We start from the raw sequence: 20,747 nt of genomic DNA on the forward strand, positions 1-20,747 counted from the left end.
GCCAGGGTGAGATGAGTGTGGAGAGCCCCTGCCTTAGGGTACACAGCAACAGCTGACTGACAAGCTGCAGGAACATGATCGTGCCTGCAGAAATCTTTCTCAAAGCGCATCTTATTAATAACTTTTTTTTTTTTAATTTATCCTCTCAATTCTTCTCTTACTAGTTTGTTTCATTGTCTGCAACCTTCTCCCAACTACGTCCCTCCTCCACCTACCTTTCTACTTCTCCAGAAATACTGGGAGGTGGGCTTGTGTTATGACACTCTGGTGATTAGCAACATAAAACTCATGAATGGAGGAAAATATTTGCACATAAACACATTGGTCAGCTCGTAAACCGTGCTACATGGGCAAAACATGAACAACACAACATGCAGGGAGAGGGAAAAAAAATGACGAAAACCGTTTGCAGAAATTATTCATTTCCCTTCCTTTTTTTTTATTTTCCCTGTGCTCACTGTATACCCCTCCCACTCCCATGTCTCCCTCATTCTCTCTCACTTATTTCCTTTTGCACATTTCATTTTCTTTTTTTCATATCTCCGGACTATCATACCTAAAGACACACACCGCGAACCTCGCAGCTTCTAAAACAACTCGCCTTCCCCCCATTTCTAAATCTCTCCCCATTTTCTCCTTCTTTCTCTCCACCTCATTCCCCCCCTCCCCTCACTACCTGACATTGTGGCTCAATGCCCAATGAGTCACACCTCTGCTAAAATCATCAGAGATGGAAGGAGGAGGGAGCAAAAGAAAGAAATTGTCAGGGAGAGAGAAAAAAGTATGTTAGAGTGAAAAATATAGAAAATAAAAAATGGGAGGAGAGAACGTTAGGGAGGCAGAAAGAGAGAGTCTCTGAGGAGAGAAAGGAGCATAGAGTGCATTTAACTTTTTGACTCCGGTAGTCAGTCTGTGCATGTCAGTAACAGTTAGTCTGTAGACAAACAACACTCTCTGTTCCGACACACGCATGCACGCTCAAATATGCATGCACGCAGAGCCATGTGCAAACATAGCTGCTCAGTGACATTGTGCATAAGCCCACCTGCGTCCTCTGCAGACACATGCACGCTCAATTTTAGCAATGAAAGTGCAAACAAACCCCGAGTTCAACGTGCGGCTGTAGCCCTGCCTCCCAACATCAGCCTCCCCCCACCCTCTCTACCAGTTACCCCGGGATACCACACAAACACTCCCTGTTGGGCAACACTGGGAGTTAAGAGAGGACGCACATGGGTCGCACACCTCCCCAAAGCCCCGTGAGTTTGAGGCCAATTGCGTTTGTGGATGTGTGCAAGCGGGCTCTGCATATGCTGGGCAGCCATATTCTTTTTTTCTATAAGGGGCTATGTTTTTTTTGTTTTTTTTCCACAATACATTTCCTGGCCGGATGATAGAGATGCATGAAAGATTTGCTGTAATGGGGGGCACCAGGAGTTGTAAAAACGTTCAAGAGTCAGAGAATCAAAGAGGATAAGAAGGTAGATCAGCTCAGGAAGTGTAGAAAAACTCCTTACAGAGTTGCTGGTGAGAAGAAGTTTTGTTTACTTGAGTAAGTTTCACTTGTTCTGTGATTTACTCAAATGTCCCTTATCCCTGAACTGTGAACTTGGCTTGCCTGTCACAGAGGGGGCGCTGGCTTTAACGAGGCTTATGTTTTATGAACCCTGAGGGATCCCAGCAAGCTGTGTGGATGCTGCAGCGTGCCACGTGCCTGTCATCGTTCAGCACTGCTGTTTTTTGAACACATCTCCACTTCGTACTTCTGAGAAAATGTTTTTTTTTTTTTTTTCCTTTATCCTTTCTGTTGGTAATTCATAAGGTTTGTACCGTAAAACATTTAGGTTTTCTTTGTTAGATCCTCAGGTTGTCTTATCAACACATTTCCAGATGGGAGGAAGTCGACTTGGTCTCAGATTGTCTTTGTGTTTGGCTTTCAGGGATCCGTTTAGATTTTAAGGAAACTGAAAGACTTTGGCTGAAAGCTGTTTAGCACGTCTACAAACGATACAATCAATTCTGCTTTGATGGGGTCAATCCGAACTGAAGCTCTGGGTTTAGGAAGTGCAGCAGGCTTTTACCCAAAGCCCCAGTGTTTTCAAAGCCATACCAGCCAGCTGCAGCGCTCCGTTCGCCCTTTGTGCCTGAACACACCAGACAAAACCTTGGAAGGCATCCACTTGCAGAGCACATTCCCAGAGTATTTCTTTTTTCTTCTTTTTACAAGTGTGGGATGGGGTCTAACAACAATTACGGTAAAATGTGACTAATATGTCGCAGACACATTAGTGTATGTGTGCGTGTGTGTGTGTGTTTTCTGACCTGCTCTTTCTCTTTTCCATCCACTCCTCTCTTCTTGAAAATTCTTCCCTCTCACTTCAAACCCCTGTAATTACAAACAAAAGCGCTGACTCCTCTCCAGCTGAAACAATGATAATGATGGAGAGTCGAACATATGTGTGTGTGTGTCCTCATCAAAGCGGCGCTGACGTTGATGGGTGTAGAGAAATGTGTGGAGGACAGTAAGGATTAACACAATCTGGGCACACGGCCCCGTCACTGAGAGAAATGGTGTGTGTGCATATGTTGACTCTGGTCTTGATAGCAACGATCCAACACACAGCTGCTCTCTGAGCTTGGCATTTAAATGAGGCAAGCAGACAGTTGGAATAAATGGGACGCAGACCGAGGCGGAGGAATCGGAAAAGGTTTAAAGAATAGAGAAGCAGGTTGCTCTTAAACTTGAGCTTTAAAGGTTCCAAAAAAAAAAAAAAAAAGTGGGGGGTGTGGGGAGGAAACAGTAGAATCTTTGAAGGCACAGAAAATAAAAGTCATATATTTTTCCTAATAAAAATCGAACATGCTTTAGGTTCAGTAAAACATTTGTGTTACAGTTTATCTGGGCTGCATAAATGGATGGTTGAGAGGTAGAGTGTGTACTCCCTGGTTGTGTTTGGAGCAGGCCCAAGCCAGAGGAGCTCAAAGCGCTGAATGTCATCATCAGAGCTGTCGGAGAGCCAAGCAGTAATCACACCCAGATCACCTAAACGCTCACGCCAACTTACAACACCAGTCACTCCAGAGTGGTGTGTGTGTGTGAGTGTGTGTGTGTGGGGGTGTGTGTGTGGGCGTGTGTGTGTGTGTGTGCGAGAGAGCTCTGGTGGAGTGAAAGAAAGAAAGAAGAAGAAGAAAAAAAAGACAAGAAGTACATGTCCATGCAGCAAGAATGCATTCAATGTTAGTGTGAAAAAAGCATGTGCGCGGACAAGCTATGTGGTCATAGAGCAGGCATGGGGAGGGAGGAACAGCTCGAGATGTGTGGAGAAGAGGGTGTATTTTTTTCTCTCCTCTTTCTTCCTCCCTCGCTCCATGTCAGTCTCATATCCCACCCCTCTATTTTCCATTTTTACATGGAGCTCCAGATGTGAAGGGAGTGAAATATTAAATTACCAAAATGGGCTTGTTTCTGCACTTTGGCTACATCAAAAACAACCCAGCCTGTCCTCTTTCCTGACCTTGCACACACACTCCAGCACGTTCACACTTTCTGATAATATTTTAAAGTGCGCTTGATCATTTGCTAAAGGAAAAAGGGCAGATTAATCATTGTTCCCTGGTCATTACTGACTTTGCTGGGAGTTGCTGCCTTCGGTTTTGCTATATTTTTTATTTTTTGAAAGCGTTGAGGCACTCTCCAGGCCTCATGAGTTACTGGGCTTTTTGCACATGTTGTTGCTTGGTCGGCCACTTGGTGGCAGTGTCAGGAATATGTGCAGCATTAAGAAATGTTTGCTGAGCATAGTTGGTCGTATGTTATTTGTTTGTTTGTTTTACTTGCTTTTTTCCCCCTGAATATTCCGAAGTTGTGGTGAAAGAACCGGGTTACAGGGTGCAACTGGGTGCTATGGATAATGACCACTGGTAAGTGAAGCCACTAAATGTGCTTTTCAATGCCGTGTTGTGGTTCACCTTTTCTTTGCTCATTAATTAATGTAAGGTCCAATGTCCACTGTTCTTCTGTCTGCAAAGCTTATTTCTAAAACTTCTTGAACTCTTATTTTAATTCCTAAAACTCTTTACATTCAACATTAAAATATTTTTCACGCCACTTGATTAGCATTTTAGTCGAGGCTAATAGTCCAACGAAAAACGTAACATTTTAAGCTAGCAGGGATTTTAAAAAGAAGCAAAAACCAAATAAATTGTGACCTTGCAATAACAATTTAATCCCACACTAATGAATTTCTCAATAAATTGCTCATTTTGCTCCGAATGAAACCAAACATCATTTGTCCTTTATTAAAGGAAAAGCAGAACCAATCTTTTCCACATTTTCTCACATCACCCACAAACATCACTCAATTATACTAGAATTTTATGTGGCGCAAGAAGAAAAACACAGATTTTTTTTATAGTGTTATAGTTATAGTGTCCCTTTTCAGATATAAATTAGAAAAGAGTGGGTTACTAATGTATTCAGCCTCTGAGTCTGTATTGCATTAAAAACTACACTGTAGAAGCTCAGCCAGGCTGTTTGGAGAGAATCTGCACATCTTATTTGATGTCTTGCCACATATTCACAGACAGATTACATGCAAAATTTTTACTAGGCCAGTCCTATATGGTAAATGGCAAATGACCTGTACTTGCATAGCTTTATCGAGTTCAGAGGACACTAAAGTACTTAACACTGTAAGTCACCAATTCACACACACACACACACACACACACACACACGCACACACACACACACACACACACTCTCACACAAATGGTGGCAAGCTACTGGATTGCAGCCACAGCTGCCCTGAAACAGTCTGACATGAATACACATTGATATAAACCTTCCCATTGTAGCTCTGCCTGGATGTTTTGTGCTAAAATGCTTCAATGGTTCCACAAGGGTGTGATCTTGACACATGAAGGTTTAACCTGGGTATGGTGTATTTCAGTGGATGTGCAATGCCTTGAAAAAGGACTCATGCTACTTTAACTTTTTAACTACATGTTTTGCCACATTTAAACCGCTAATATCTCTGTATTATTATTATTATTATTATTATTATTTTTTTTTTAGAAATTCTCTGTGATAAACCAACACACATAATTGTGAAGTGTAAGGAAAATGATAGAATGCTTTTCATAATTTTTACAAATAAATTTCTATGTTCTTCACAGCTCCCTTCCAGTTGTCCACCTTCTTCTTTCTCTTCTTATTTCTTCTCCTCACTCTTAGTTGTATCCTTATATAAATCCCAATAAAAGCATTTTAGAGCAAATTGTGAAAGGCCTACATGCACACCAGATACGTGTTTGCATTAGATGGAAAAAAGTTAGATCCATTGCTAAAATAAATAAACCATTGCTAAAAAAAAACAAAAAAAAAAAACAGCTTGTTGTTATTTTGTGCCAAAATATATTTAATTGTTGACCTCTGATTCTTTCTGTGCTCTCTGAAACCGATGCCTCCAGCAACCACCTCTTTTTAAAAGCAGGGTGTATAAAGTATCTATTACATATTTTATAAAATACGTAAAACATTATGATTTACATATTTTATAAGAAAAATGAAAAACATTTTTAAATAAAAAGGTACATTCTGCACCTTTGAACTAAAATAACAATGATATAAATATAAACCAATATCAAATTGAATTAGGCTATGTCATTTTTTCTTTGTCTGCTGTCAACTTCCCTTGCAGGCTTTATCTTGAAGAAGGAATCGTTGTTTTCCTCTGCCTTTTTCAATTCTGCACCTTACTAACATGTTTTTTTTTATCACTGTTTGAAACATATTGCAGCAAGAAGATCCTTTGTTGAAATTCCAGCCTGGTGATATTTTGTTTTCTTGCCTTGAGATGAAAAATCACTTAAAAAAAAAAAAAACTCAGAAGAGTCATTTAGTATAGCAGAAATATGAAGCGGAGGATCACGTAATTTTTTTTAACCAGCAGTTGCTCTATTCTCACAGAACGTACAAATTGTTTGTATTTTGTTTGTTGCAGGTTTTTTTTTTCTAGAGAGAACCTAAAATGCAGCTACATAAACAATTTAAGACGAGGAAGCATCTTCAGTGCGGTCAACACAACAGGGCAATTTAAGAACGGAAACTTCCTTCTTTTCTTCAAAATAAAAGTCCACTGCGGTAGTATCGAGTGTCAAACATTAAGCACACACATAGCGCAGTCCATGTGTTGCCTTTTATTGAAGATGGGAGCTTAAATTAACAACATGTGCCTCTGGTTAGCCATCTAACTTGTTAAGTTGGAAATACAAGCAGTTAAATCTGCAGGATTGCATTGAAAACAGCGTTTTCTTTTGTAATTAATTTGAGCTTGCACTTTCTTCACCAAATTACGTGTCGACAGCTAATAGTTATCACATTGGGAGACAGACTTGAGTTTCAATATCACATTATCTCCGTCAATGTCTTGTTAAAGTCCTCGTAAACACAAATCCACTTTTGCATTTTTGAGGTGCATTATCGTGAGTGAGGAGGCAAAGCATGCGTCTTGACACCACGCATGTGTTTTGTGAGTATACAAACACAGGAGTTGTCTCAATGAGAAACTATAAATGGCATCACGGATGCATCAAAAGGCAAGCGACGGCCTTTTAACGGCGTTGTGTCGGAAGCTAACCTGCTGCACACAATTACGATGTTACAACGTCCTTAAATTCACAGTCTGCACACATTGTTCTGAAGGCCTAGCCCCCCACATTCTTCCTTCTTAGACTCTGTGAAATCCAGGGGATCCACACGACCTATTGATTGAGTGCAGAAAACCTGATAGGGGTTTAGGATCACAGCAGCTTTAACAGACTGTCAAACGCTAAGCAATGAGCACCTCAGCAGCAGGACAGAGGAGAGCAATGAGCTTCAGTCGGGGTGTTTGCGTGGCTGCGCATGGTATATGTAAAAGGGCGAGCAAGGAACGAGTGTGTATGTTATGTGTGTATGGGAGTGGAGTGTGTGTGCATGTGTGTGTGTGTGTGTGTGTGAGAGAGTGTGTGTGAGGGCTACCCTGCTCAGGGCATTGACTGAATTGTTTCCACATGTGTCTTAACACAGAGTTCTGGGCGGGTTTGGCGGACAAGGGAGGAGAGGGGGCTGCTGTAGTTGGTGTTGAGGGGGGGTGGGTCAGGTTTCATAGCACCGTGCAACACATCTGGGCCGCAAGAACAGAATTAGAGTTCCCACGACTAAGAAGACATAGCCTAAACAAAATTACATACGTGTACATGCACCTTGATGAACCACTGGTGGCACCCAAGGATTTACTTATAGGCATCACGAATGCCCTCTTCACCGTAAACATCCCTGCAACACGAAACATGCGTACAGACACAGTCAGCTGCCACACACACACACACACACACACGCACGCTGCACAACGAGTCACACAGCTTGTCATTTAAGCCGTGTGAGCACGGGTGTACTGTATCATGGTCTGCTGCTTTTTTAACCCTGCAGCATATTGTCATGCTGTTGCCACATAAACACACCAAATGCGCACAGAAACTCAAACACCACTTCTTCCCTGGCACAGCTGTCTTGAATGCAGCGGGCACACGGCTGTTTCACTGGCACAGCATGTGGAAGGAAAATCTGAATGTGTTCTTACTAATCAGTCCTCCATTCCACCCAGAGACAGAGAGGGATGAGGTGGGACAAGGAGGGGAGCAAAGGACTGCGCGACCTGCGCAGCAGGTGTTGGAAAGCGAGGAGGCCGGAGACAATGTGAGTGTCGGAGCGAAAGGAGAAGAAGAAAGACCGAGTGACAGAGCGAGATAAAAGCAGGTTAGAGGTGAATGGATAGGGAGAGAGGGCGGGAGAGAGGGAAAAAAGTCAGGAGTGAGATGGGATAAATGGGGGCATGCCAGTTCCATAAATGTTTAATTGCCAGCAGGTTTATTCATGTTAAGCAAAAAAGAGGGAGCTCAGGGAGGGAAAAAAAAAAGAAAGAGAGAAGTTAAACAGTGCAAAATCTGTCTAGCGCCCTTAAATCTAATTTACACAACAGAGAGGAAAGAGGGCAAAAAAACAGAGGAAGGAAGGGGAAGAAAGAGAAAAGGAGAGGGAGAAAAATGCTAATTGGCTACAGTTGGTCTCGTCTGGCTTGAGATGAAAGAGGAAGAAAGGACAGAAAACGAGGAAGCAGGAGGGAGGAACAATGGTACAAGGAGATGAGTAAAGGAGGCAGAGGGTGAATGGTGAATGGACGGGTGGATGAGTTTCATTTATTCCTTCTTTACGACCTTTTCATCTTTTCCCCATTGTTATTGTACCTTACTCTGAAAGATAGAAACGGAAAAGTGAATGAATGAAGGAATGGATGAATGTAACAAGAAATAGAAGTGAAAACCCAAGTTCTCAGAGGAACTATGGGTTCGTACGTTCAATAGGTTTTAAATTAACGGTCCTGACTCTGCAACTTGAAAAGACAGGAAACCAGATTAACTAGTTAAATATCATAGTTAAACTGAGTTGAAACCAGATTCATCTCAGAAAAATCAGAATCAAAACCTATGATGCATGCCTTATAGGAGGAATAATCACACACACAGCCTCCAGCTACAGTAGCACTTCTGCTCCATTCAAACTTTAAGCAGGCGGATGATTAAAAACCCTGATGTTGGTAATCGCTTTAATCTGAATCGCAGAGAATAAAACGCTGTAAAATATTCAAACTTTACTGCTTAGAATCTTTTTAAAAGACTTTAATGATAGTGCCACTCTTTCTCTTTATATCCATACTCGGGGCGGATTTTATCGGGTATTTGACCCCAAATGTTTCTAAGCAAAAAAAATAAAAAAATAAAAAATACAGAATCCCTGCGAATTAATTCAGAATTAACTGAAAATGTGAGCCATATAAGAGGATTAAGTGGGAGATGACTGAAATAAAATGCTGGGGATATTCAACTATTGAGAAATGTAATGCGTCCTTCCCCCACCAAGAACACCTTTTGTTCAGAAAGTGAAAAGTCCCTGCCTTGGCTCATTTTTGGATAGGTTTCTACTTGTTTTTGTCTGATTTGGCCCTGGTTCCAGCAGTGGAAACTACACCTAAAACCGACTCCGATTCCTGAAGTGGAAATGCACTTTATGCTGTGATCTAAAGTAGCCCATTGTCGGTCCTGCTAAGCATTACTTCCCCCTTTTTTTCTGTTTTAGCCTCCTTCTGTCTGTCTTTTACAGCTTTTAACAGGTTTTCTTCCAGCATTATCCTGAATCCAGCTCCATCCATCTTCCCTTACACTCTGGCTCGCTTCCCTGTCTGTGCTGAAGAAAAGCATCCCGCCAGCACGATGTTAAAACACCCCGGTGATGGTGCACAGGAGGATACGCAATGTCAGTTTCCCTCTTCACCAACAAGTTTAATCTTACTTTATCTGACCAGAGCACATTCTTCCACATTTATGATGTCAAATCAAAAACAGGACATATTTTGGTTTTCTTTCAAGAATGCTTATCTCCTTGCCAGTCTTTTATGTACATCAACTTTCCTGCGACACAGGTCATCTGTTGGATTTATGGCTGGACTTTGATTAGACCATTCTAACAGTCCCCAACTTTGGTTCTCGGGCAGGATCCGCTGAATATTTTAAGTATTTCTGTTTTGCCACACAGCTCATTTAAATAAATGGGTGATTGATAGGCGTCTACAGCACTTGATGGCATACTAAGGACATAATGTAAACATTTGAATTAGTTATGCTGGAGCAGGGACATCTAGGACACACAGTAAGGAGCCTTTGAAGACCAGATCAAAACCATTTCATTTTACTTTGCCGTGTGTTTCAGGGCCTGTCCAGGGTGTACCGTGCCTCTCACCCAGTGTTTGCTTGAGATAGGCCGTATGCAACCGCTTTACCCTCTGCAGGGGTTGAGGTATGCTGACTCATCCCACCTGACACCTGCTAGATTGCAAAATAAATACCGGACAAATAGCCAGTTTTTCGCAGTGCTAATATAAAAGTAATTGAACGACTGGCAATTTTCAGTCACACTGGCAATTTGAGAAAAGACTGCATTTCATCATTCCAGTTGTGTTTAAACAGAAGCAGAGTTTTCCCAGTCATTGCAAGCATCATTTGCTAATGAGTCAGATTGGACTTTCCAAGCAGTGCAGAGGTTGTGGGACTGTCTGCTGCTGGTGCAGAAAATACTGGAAACAATCAAAAGACAGTCCTTCCCAAATTATACAACTCCTAACTTCGGCTGCTGCATAAAAGGTTAAAAATCCGTTTGGGGTCTTGTTCGTCTCATATTCTCTTTAACGTTCACATTCTCTTTTCTGCCTCACCCCATTTCGACTCGCCTCTCTGTTTTCTTTGTCCTCATCTCCTGTTTCATCACAGTTTACACCTTGTACTCTTGTTCTCCTTTTGTTTTCACTACAGCAAATTCTTGTAGTTCTTTTTTTTTTTTTTTTTGGTTCTCTTTACTCGTATGAGTCACACGTCAGAAACACAGCACCCGATGTCCCAAAGACACACATTACATGACAGCTTTGTCCAGGCAAAGGTCAGTGTGTTTCTATGGCTCAATGAGCCTGAAGTTGTGTGTTTTTATGGCCTAACAAACGTTTGGGACATTCTTAAAACGTCCGTCTCCATGTCTTTCTCCCTCTGTAGCGCAGATGTTTTCAGGCTAATGCGGCATCTGTGCTTTGTTAGACATATTACCGTTACGCAAGAATCTAGGATGAAGAACAACAAGACTTGCTAAATATGTTGTTTATTGACATTAAAACTGCATTCAATTGTGACCATAAACTCAGCTTGAAAACCCTTAATTCTGATAAATCGCGAAAACAAAGCAAAGGTAAATAAAGGGAGGCCAATGGTGGAGGATTTGCTTTTGTGCGGAGCAGACTGGTTTTGGACTGGGACCAGAACAAGGCAGAGGGAAAAAAAAAAAAAGCAGTTCAGGGGGTTGTTCTTCTGCTGGGGATCTGCTGAGAAGCATTCTCCCTGCTTGTTTTTGCATTTAGCATGATTTAGTCAGTGTCCGATTTACAAACATTTCACCCCACCGCCATGCGGTTTCATTTTTCATTTAGTTGCTGCCCAAGGCCATGTCCCAGATCAGAGACAGCCACACAGCACACTGCTGCCGTCTGCTCCACAGCAAGGCACTTCCCTCCTTGTTGTCTGGTCTGGTCACAGGAGATGAAGACCTGCCCATGACCCCTAAAGCTTGAAATACGCACATACATTCTTGCACATTTCTATATGCATGCTCACACACAAGCCTGTGCTGTAAGCAGACACATTTTTTCTTTTCTTTTTTTTTTCTTCCTTGAGCTCACAAACACACGTGAAGGAGATGCAGACAGAGCACACACACACAGACAACATGCGGAACAAGCCCGTCTAATGCCACTAATGCGAGTAAAGTCTGTAGGGGCAGACAGGTATAACAAAGCAGCCATCAAAAACACAGAACAGAGACATTAAACACACTTCAGTGCACAGTTATGTATTTAGCGAGATTTAGCTGAAACACACACTGCAAAACCTCCCCCCTCACACACACACACACACACACACTGAAATACATAACCTGTCTCATACTTGTCCATTGAAACACAAAAGATGCTCAACAACTGCTGCATATAACCAAACAGAAACGCAGCGAAAATGTGCGCGCCCAATGCAGATACTAGCGTCTGCGCACAAACGCACACACACCTGTGGTTTCAGGCCCGATCACAAGAACTCTTTAGTCTTCAAGCTGTCTGCCTCACTTAGAGTGAGCGGTGCTTGTGAAGAGGACCTGACAGAAAGAGAAAACACACACATCCACACGCTCCGCGATGAGTACACTGCCGCACCAGAAGACCTGACTAAGCTGAATTCCCCCCTGCTCCCCTTTCCTATTTTCCATCTGCCTCAGCATAGGAGAACCTGCCGAGGGAAAAATAATGCCCACCATATACGCGGCACTCTTCACTTTCTCAACTCTTGCAGTGACATTTGGATATACGTGCAGATCTAAGAGAACAAACTTCTAATCTGCGCAACGTCCCACGGTTCCCTTTGCTTTCTAGTCGTAGTTTTTATTTCAAATCAGACTCTTTGTCTACTGTTTCCCCTCCAAATTTCCAAACTCAAAGCTTATCTCAAAGTCCGCCTTTCCGTTCCTTTTATCAATTATATGGCGCGGTGCGGTTGACCAACATCCAGGGAGAGACAAGTGCAGGAGTTCTGGCCAAACTTGCCTGCTTCGCTGCCCAAATTATATGGGACAGTCCCAATTACCCTGTGGCCAACCAAGGCATTTCCTGGGTTAGCACTGGTGATGCATGCCCCCCCTTCCTTTTGCTGTGGTTACAGGGGGTGTCATTAGACGCTTGTTTTACTGCAACCCCAAGAACGTGCCCGCCGGCCGCATCCACGCCACGAGAAGCACAACTGCAACGTTCCAATAACTCTGCTGCGCCTGATGGATGACAAATGGGAGAGCTGCTGGGGTAACACTCCAGTTAGTAGTAAATTCCTGCTGGCTAACGGGGAGAGAGAGAAAAGGGAACATTTCAAAGAAAATGAGAAACTCAACACAGGCTGTTGTGATTTCTGGGGGAGAAAAATTAAAAGCTGTTACAGACTCATTCAAGAAATTAAAATATTACTGAAAAGTTCATTTATTACAGGAGCAAAACACATTATATTACACACAGTTTGCTGTTTGAAAACCTTTATTTCTGTTAATTATGTTGATTTTCCACTTAAAGGTAATGAAACGACATTTAAAATTACGGAATTTCATCAGACCAATAAAACTATTTTTAAAAACAAAAATGTGGGTTTAATGACAAGTATCTTTTATACCGGCTTAAACGTTATTTTGAAATGGTACTTTCAATATGACTAACTGTATTTATTGGGACATATCAGTTTATTGAATATGACTATAGGATTAAATGAACTCAGATTGCATAGGGCTTATGGAAACATTGCTATTAAAATAACAGCGACGGTGGTAAGAGTTCGCTCAATCTGTCTCAGTTGTTGCGTCCTTGGGCAGGACTCTTCACTTGCATTGCCTGATGGTGGTAGATGGTAGCCTCGCTTCGGTCAGACTGCCCCAGCCGCTGTAGATCGTGATTGCATGAGGAGGACGTAATTCAGTTACTTAATTATGTTCTGTAAAACCAGAGACACACCTGGAAGCTCCACACAACAAAACTGAAGAACTGGAGTTTACACACTCTGCACATTACTGATTCTGAGGGAGGTGGGGAGGTGGGGGCGCTGTGAACAATTGTGCACGACACTTTTCTGCTTTTGATTTGTACAACACTTTGGAAACCTCATAAAATTCCAATAAAATACATTGAAGTTTGTAGCTGTAACACAATGTGAAAATGTTCAAGGGATTGAAATGGTGTCCTAAGTCACTGGAAGAGAATGTTTTATTTCTCTGTCAGTATTTCTTAAAAAAGTAAAGGTAAATGGAAACAATACATTCATCCGACTTTCTCACATCAGTGAATAATGTGTTATTAACTACCCAGCCAAACGTGACTGATTAAAACAACCGCAGAGTGTATACAGTGAGGTTTTGAAATCATAAGAACAATGAGCTGTTCTCTATGATTTCTTAGCAAATAAGAACTATTTAATAATAAGATGTAAAAGTCAATATCTATCCATTGACTTTTTACTAATAAGCAGATATTGGCGCTCAATGTTTTAAGCTGATTTTATTAAAATTATCTAAATACAGCAAACATTTTCAAAGAAAGAGAGACTCTACTCCTGTTCTTATAGATAAAAATACTTTTATTTTAATATTTTTAATTGAGTAAAAAAAATCACTAATTGCATACATTTCCTTTAAAAAGGCAAATGTGCATAACCTTAATGAAGTTTTGTATACAATAATTTACACATAAATTTCTTCCAAAAAATGTGTTTATCTAACATGCTTAGTTTGTTATTGAACAGTTTTTTAAAAGATCACCACAATGTAATTTTTTTTTTTTAGTTTAAGTTAAAAAAATATAGATTGTTGACTTTTTTTTGGCCAACATAACAAAAGCATCGCAGATGTACAATGTGTTACTATAGAAGCATTTTAATAAGGTTTTATCAGACTAAAAGTTTGATAATATTTGAATCAATGGTTGGCCACGAGAGAAAAAAAACGGTAATTGTTCTGGAATACCGTTACATGCTGGTACGTGGAAATTACAGCAATAAAACTGAAATAATTCACTAAAAATGTCTAAAACCTGCCCAGGGAATGCACTTACTTGCTGTATTAGCAAAACCAAGTCAACAGTCTGTGACTATGATCAAATTGTCCAAGAACATCAATGTTCTCAGGACTTGTTATTCATTTCAGATGAGCCGAATTTAAAATGATTTCATGGATCAGACTAGAAAACTGCATCTTACATCATGGACACATCACCCTATAGTCTGGCGTGAATATGGACCACCTGCAAGTAGTTTAAAAAGCAAGAGTCTGCGATGGTATGAGGATGCATTGATTAGTGCATAGAGAATAAGTAAGAAGGCAGCTCACTAAGCTGCACATCTGTGAACACTGAACAATATAGACAGAATTTGTTGGAACATATGTCACCATCTTTTCCACGTGAGGCCATGCTTATTTAATCAACATAATGCCAAACCACATTCTGCACAAATTACCACAGCAGGAATACATAGTGGAAGAGATCACATGCTAGGTATCAGAAAGTCATTACTGTAGTAGAAGCAGATGCTTCGTTATCCTACAGAGTATTTCTTATTGAAATAAAAAAAAATGCACAAACAGACTTTTTCTTTTTGTTAACCCACAAATATGACTTTAAGCTAAAAAAGATATAGTACTTAAAAATGTCAGCAGGTGCAAATAAATCACAAAATTCACTTACATGGGAGAGTTCCACGTTGAAAACCATTTATGACCAAATACAACTAAGAACAGAATCAAACTTCTTTATCAGCTTGTTGAGCCTTTTTAGGTCTCTGGCTCTGATGCTACTGACCCCCAACATATGACGGCAGAAGAGATATCACCCTTGACAACAAACTTGCAGAAGACGTACATCGTCTTGCTCAAAACCTTGAAGGACCTAAGCTGCTTTAAGAAGTACAGTCTACTCTGATCTTTCTTGTGGACATCTTTACTCTCGAGTCTCCAGTCCAGTCTCTTGCTCAGTTGAAATACCACAGTATTTATTTTTCTGCATCACCTCCACTTCTTCTTCCATGATGGAAATAGTGCCTGACCTAACCCTGATTCTCCTGCACAGCAAATTTGGAGGTGTTCCATCAACTCCTACAGAGTTAAATTCAACACATTGAAAGTGTCTATATTGGTCCACTCTGGATGGTGTAGAAGTTACACATTTGAAAGTGTTATTTGTGATAGAGTTGAATCAACACTCACAGTAGTTGAAATCAAACACACTTCAGTGTTAATCTACCCAACACTAGTGTATATTGTCAAAAGTTAACACTATGAACGTGTTAATCTAACACAGAACGGTGTAAATTATATATTAACATAGAAATTTGAGTTTTGACATACTATTGGCAGGGTGTGCTGTGGTGGCACAGGGGTTAAGCACAACCCACATATGAAGGCTCTAGTTTTCAATGTGGCTGTCGTGGGTTCACTTCCTGGTCTTCCCCTTCTCTCATTACTCACTTTTTTTTTGTCAATTTACTACCAAATAAAAGCCACTAGAGCAATTAAAACCTTTTTTTCCCCACCAAAAAAGTATTGGCCATCAATAATCCCAAAATTCATTTTAAGACATTAGATGCCACATCAGATGCTACAAAAACACCAGCACCAGTTGCAGTATGTAATCTACTTTTATTTAAAAACATCAAACAGCACTGATGGCAATATACAACAAAGGTCATTCATTCATGGTACTTTGCACTGAAGGTCAAGTGTGCTTTGAAAGTTCATTGGAAGCGGCCATGGATGGTCTTATGATCACTGATGGTGAAGTGTCTTTGGTGCTGCTCTTGTTTTCGCCAACATGAAGGAGGAAGACTTCCAGCCTGGAAGGAAAAACAAGAAATATAGCAGAAACATTAGGATAATAAATAAATATTTTAAAAAGTAGTGTGAGCAAAATTAATCAGACTCACCTGTGTGTGTCACTGTCATATTCATTCAAATTACTTTGCCCACCTGGTTTACAAGATAAAGCATACAATTCAGAAATAATTACTAAAGAAATTAAAAGCAGTCAGCCTGGTAAGGTTTTTAGCAACCATGAGTCAACAACTGGGCACCCTAATATATAACCTACTGGGGTACGTAGACAGTTTTCAACAGGAGAGGGCTTTCCTTTTACAGTTCTTATCAGATGTTATAAAGAAAATTTGCATCCCTGAATGCATGTCCTCCTCCCATGTTGGACCCCTGTAGGTCCTGGCCTGGGTCCTGCTGCAACCCCTACCCTATCTGTTGCTCCTTCACTGATGTGATGTCACAAATATGTTACAATTTTGGGAGAAACTGTCTGTTGATTTCTAAATCAACACAAGACTGAGTGTTGAGTTAGACTGTTGGAGTTAATTTAGAAATCAACACTGGACTGGATTGCTTTTTGTTTAACTCTTTGGAGCTCTTTAGTGAGTGTTAGGGAAACTAACACTCATGTTGTTGAATTAACACTGTATTTTTAACATATAATACTTGCACTGGAAATCTGACACTTCCGAATTGTGTGAAATCTACAATAATCTTCTTTGTTTTGTTTGCAGTCAAGATGAGAGGATTGTTTCCACACTGCCACAAAGCAGTCCACCAAGTCTTCACTCAGCTTCTTCTGAGACCCAAGGCTCAGGTACACGCCACAATTCTGGTTAGGGGTTAAACACGCCATCATGTGAAACAAGTGGGTGGTAGCGTAAAAGTTGATATTTTTTAGTATGGATGAAGAAACTGAGATCACATGCTAGGTATCAGAAAGTCATTAGTTTATGTGAAGATGGACACAGCTATACAGATTAGCAGAAGAAGCTGTTGAAGGATGCATCTCCATAGCATAATGTTGTCACTGTGTGAATATGCAGGAATTTGCCATTCTTTTTTTCTGTTGTAAATGATCCTAACACTTTCCTTTATTGATCCACAACATAAAATCCTTGTAAAATGTAATAAAACCTTTGCGGTTGCTGTTCATTAAAATGCGATAAGGACGACATGCTGGCTCAACGGGGATATGAATACTTTTGCAAGTCATAGTGGCCGTGCTTGTTACGTAAACCAAATGTTCTTGTTTCAAACTAAAGAATCAAAGGAGAGGGAAATAGAAACCAAGATGAATCTCTGTGGAAAAAAGTACAAAAAAAAAAAAGCTTTAACGGCAAAGGTTAAGAGACTGACGCACAGAGCAGGATGAGAGTTTGGAGGGTGTTGGCGAGAGGTAGAGTGACGTAATGGGTGACAGAAGAGAAGGATTAGCTGAACGACAGAGATGAAGGGATGCTCTTTTGTGTCGTCCTTCCTCACCCTCACGCCGTCCATCACTCACTTGGAGCGTTGCGGCGGAGCGCGTGGCAGACGCGGCGTGCCAGCTGTGCGCAAGTGCATGCTTGTGCAATCAATTTGTTTGCATACATTTCAAAGTCTGTTTATGCGCATGTGTGCATTGTAGGTATTAATATTCCTTCTGTCATTCTGTCAGCATTAATACGCACCATGTGTCTCTGTAAAAGTGCTCATGTATGTATAAAGTGTGTGTTTTCGGAGTCTACTCCTAGTTGCCCATCTGGTGCAGCTATGCTGAGCAGCTCAGCCAGCTCTCTAATAGCTCCAATAAGCCTGTGGTTTGCTGCTTTGTACACACATACGTACACAGTTATGTACACATTGGCACACAAATGTGCTCACACACACATGCTTGACACAAACCTTTACACACATTCTCATCGAGCTGTTATTCTTCTTCCAAGAGAAAGAGGCCGAAAAATGACCATTTATTTACTTTGAGCTTTGGGGCTACAGCACCACAGCCTGCCTGTTCCATAGAAAATAAGACAGAAGGAGTCAGAGGGTGAAAAAGAGCAGGGAGTAGGAAGGCAAAGGTAGGTGATAAACAGAAGAAGCCAAGAGGATGAGCCTGAAACAGGCAACAAGCTGGCACTGTGAAAAGGGGTGTGAAGCAGTGGGGCCGTGAGTTTGCTCCAGATCAGAGTTCAGTTTTGCTACAGTCTCACTTGGGCCTCCGTTTCTGGAGTTGGAACAAGCAGAGAAACAAACGCAGGCAGGGGAGAGATGGAATTCACCTCGAGCTCCTGAAAACACATAAATTCAAATGCTTCACACACACATTATCTATCGGGTGATTTTCATCCATGTTTAGCCGTGTCTGATAAGACAAATTTAGGCTCACCTTAAGAATTTCAAGTATTTTGAAGCATATTTATGTTTGTCTAGGTCTGCTGGAGCGATCATGCTGCCCTGCACAGCCTGCTCCTGGCCCAGCTGTCGGGGCTTCATTCAGTAGTGGAGTGTCTTTCCAGCTTGCGGGACCGCAGCGGGTCCAGATCCAACAAACTGAGAACTTATTTACATTCTGGGGGAAAAATACGCCTTTTCAAATGTGCCTAACAAGTGCTTTCTAGCCAGAGAAATATTCCTACACATGTAAACAGGACAAATTGTCAACTTTACTTTGACGTGATTTCTCTGGATGTGGTGGATTATGCTCGGATTCAAAGCTGGGTTGTTCCAGTTTATCCAACAAAACAGGTCTCTCTTCAACAAGATGTTTATTTGAACCCTACTGGGAAAAGCCAGGTGTTGCCAGTGTACACAGGGACTAATGTGGTTTAGGGAGTTTGCTTCAGTGTACAGACTACAGGTGCTTGTAGGAGTGCACGGCAGCGCACAGGCGATAAGGTGCTGAGACGGGAGGTGAGCATGTGTGTCCCGAAATGCAACATGCTGTGGGTCAGTGCAAGGATACAATCGGCCAGATTGAGTGACGAACTGACGGACGGGGCCAAGGTTGCCACAGTTACCTGCTTTCTTCTACTTCTGCCTCTCCTGCTCTTTTTCATCCCTCTCAATCCCTACCCTGTCTTCTGTTAATCTGTTCCAGAGCATTGTGATCGCATGGAAAAAAAACATAGCAAGTGCACATATTTCCCCCTTAGCCAAGAGCGAAAAAAACATACACGGGGGCGGAGAGGGTGAGGCACGGGGGTCTGGGTGTGTGATGGGAGAGAGAGAGAAAGCGAGAGAGAGAAAGAGAGAGAGGGAGAGAAAAAAAAATAAAAGCGAAATAAACTGTTTATTCAAAGGCAGCGCTGAGCCCTTTTGTTGTGGTGGGGACCTGTCTTTTATTAGCAGCCTGAAAAGCCTTCAAAGGCTGGAAAGACAGAGGACATGCCAACAGACGAGTATATACAAGACAGAGGAGAGGAGGAGGAGGAGGGTTGAGGCTGGGGGGCAGAGAAAGGGGGACGGTGAAAGGGACACAGTGAAAAGGTTTAGAAAAAGGCAAAACGAATGGGGTCTGGGGACATGAATGGGCAGAAACGCCTTGTAGAGGAGTTGATGGAGGGCTGAGAACTTAAATTTTGTGCCACTGGCAGTAAGGACATGAAGTAAAGACATGAGCAGGAGAAAAGAGGGGAACTAAGGCGACTCCAGATGGAACGCAATGTGGCGAAACTGTTGGGGCCTCCTCTCATATCTTTGCAGGTCTTGTGGAGTTTTACGGAACCTTTTTACTGAAAAAATGCTGTTTTTTTTAATCAAATATTAATATTGGAAGGGAAGTTCAGATGAAACGGCTTTTAGCTGTGAATACACAGGGTTTTCAGTCTGGTTGGTGTGGATGCTTATTGCCATAAACTTACATTCTTAAAGGGACAAAGAAATGTGTTTGGTGATAGCTTGGAGAGGAACAGGAGACATCTCCTCATTGCGTAACTTTGCCTCTCTTATCTCTCCAAGAGCTAACTGTTAATCTATGCTCCCACCTCTTCCACTCTCTACTTCTTTCTTTTCATCCCTCACTTTGACAGAATCAAGTTTGCAGGGATGCAGCCTTTCTGCGATTTGGCCCCCACAGTCCAACCCCGATGCCTGTTGCGCACGCATGTATGCAGATGACATGAGCAACGGCTCTTGTGTGTATAGGGGCACGCAGAATCCAATCTATTTTAGAGCTTGTGCAGAGTGACTGCTCTTGAAGCTGAATCAAAGTGTTCTGCTTTCAATAAAAGTCACAATCAGCAAAGTGGCAGCAAGCAATGACATCACTGCAGCTGGGTCCCCAGCTGGAGCACAGAGAGGACTCTGGCAAGTGTATGCGTGTGCATGTGAATATAGGGACGTGTGTGTTAACAGCATTTGCGCAGTTTATCCGTGATATGCATATTTCACGAAAGCCGTAAACTCTGCAGCAGAGCAAAAAATAAATAAAAATGCTAGCAGGTTCAGAGCAATGCGGAGCCTTACCTCGCAGAGTTTGTGAATATATACATGTGGGGGTGTGTGTGAGTGTGTAGGTATATGGTAGCTGAGAGCATAAGTGAGATTTCCAACCTCAGTCATCCCCATGAGTTTCAGTGCACATTCTGTGCCGTGTTTCTATTGGAGCAGACAGTGCTGCGGTGAGAAAAACAACAGGAATTTCATCTGTCATTGATTAAGCCCATTAACGGTGGTGTCTGATGTCTTTTACACTCATTCCATGCACACCAACATGCAGCTGCACTCACAAATGCAGACAGTTACACAC

The 20,747-nt window shown here is 41.7% G+C and overlaps 1 protein-coding gene across 3 annotated transcripts in view; it reads left to right on the forward strand.

Annotated features, from left to right (window-relative positions):
• Positions 1–3,736: 3,736 nt before the first annotated feature.
• The window catches only part of fgf18a (fibroblast growth factor 18a), a 39,095-nt gene continuing 22,084 nt past the window's right edge, over positions 3,737–20,747 (forward strand). For 2 of the 3 annotated variants that reach the window (XM_015004180.2, XM_088009591.1), the window contains exons 1-2: positions 3,737–3,921; positions 16,753–16,835. The gene's annotated coding sequence lies outside the window, so the exon portion shown is untranslated. Of the gene's footprint in view, positions 3,922–7,485; positions 9,356–9,808; positions 9,896–16,752; positions 16,836–20,747 lie in introns of those variants that run through there. The other variant, XM_015004178.2, reaches the window with a different exon arrangement.

This window comes from Poecilia mexicana, unplaced genomic scaffold (genome assembly GCF_051168715.1).
Source record: "Poecilia mexicana isolate PSO_F unplaced genomic scaffold, ASM5116871v1 scaffold_10, whole genome shotgun sequence".
Classification (NCBI taxonomy): domain Eukaryota; kingdom Metazoa; phylum Chordata; class Actinopteri; order Cyprinodontiformes; family Poeciliidae; genus Poecilia; species Poecilia mexicana.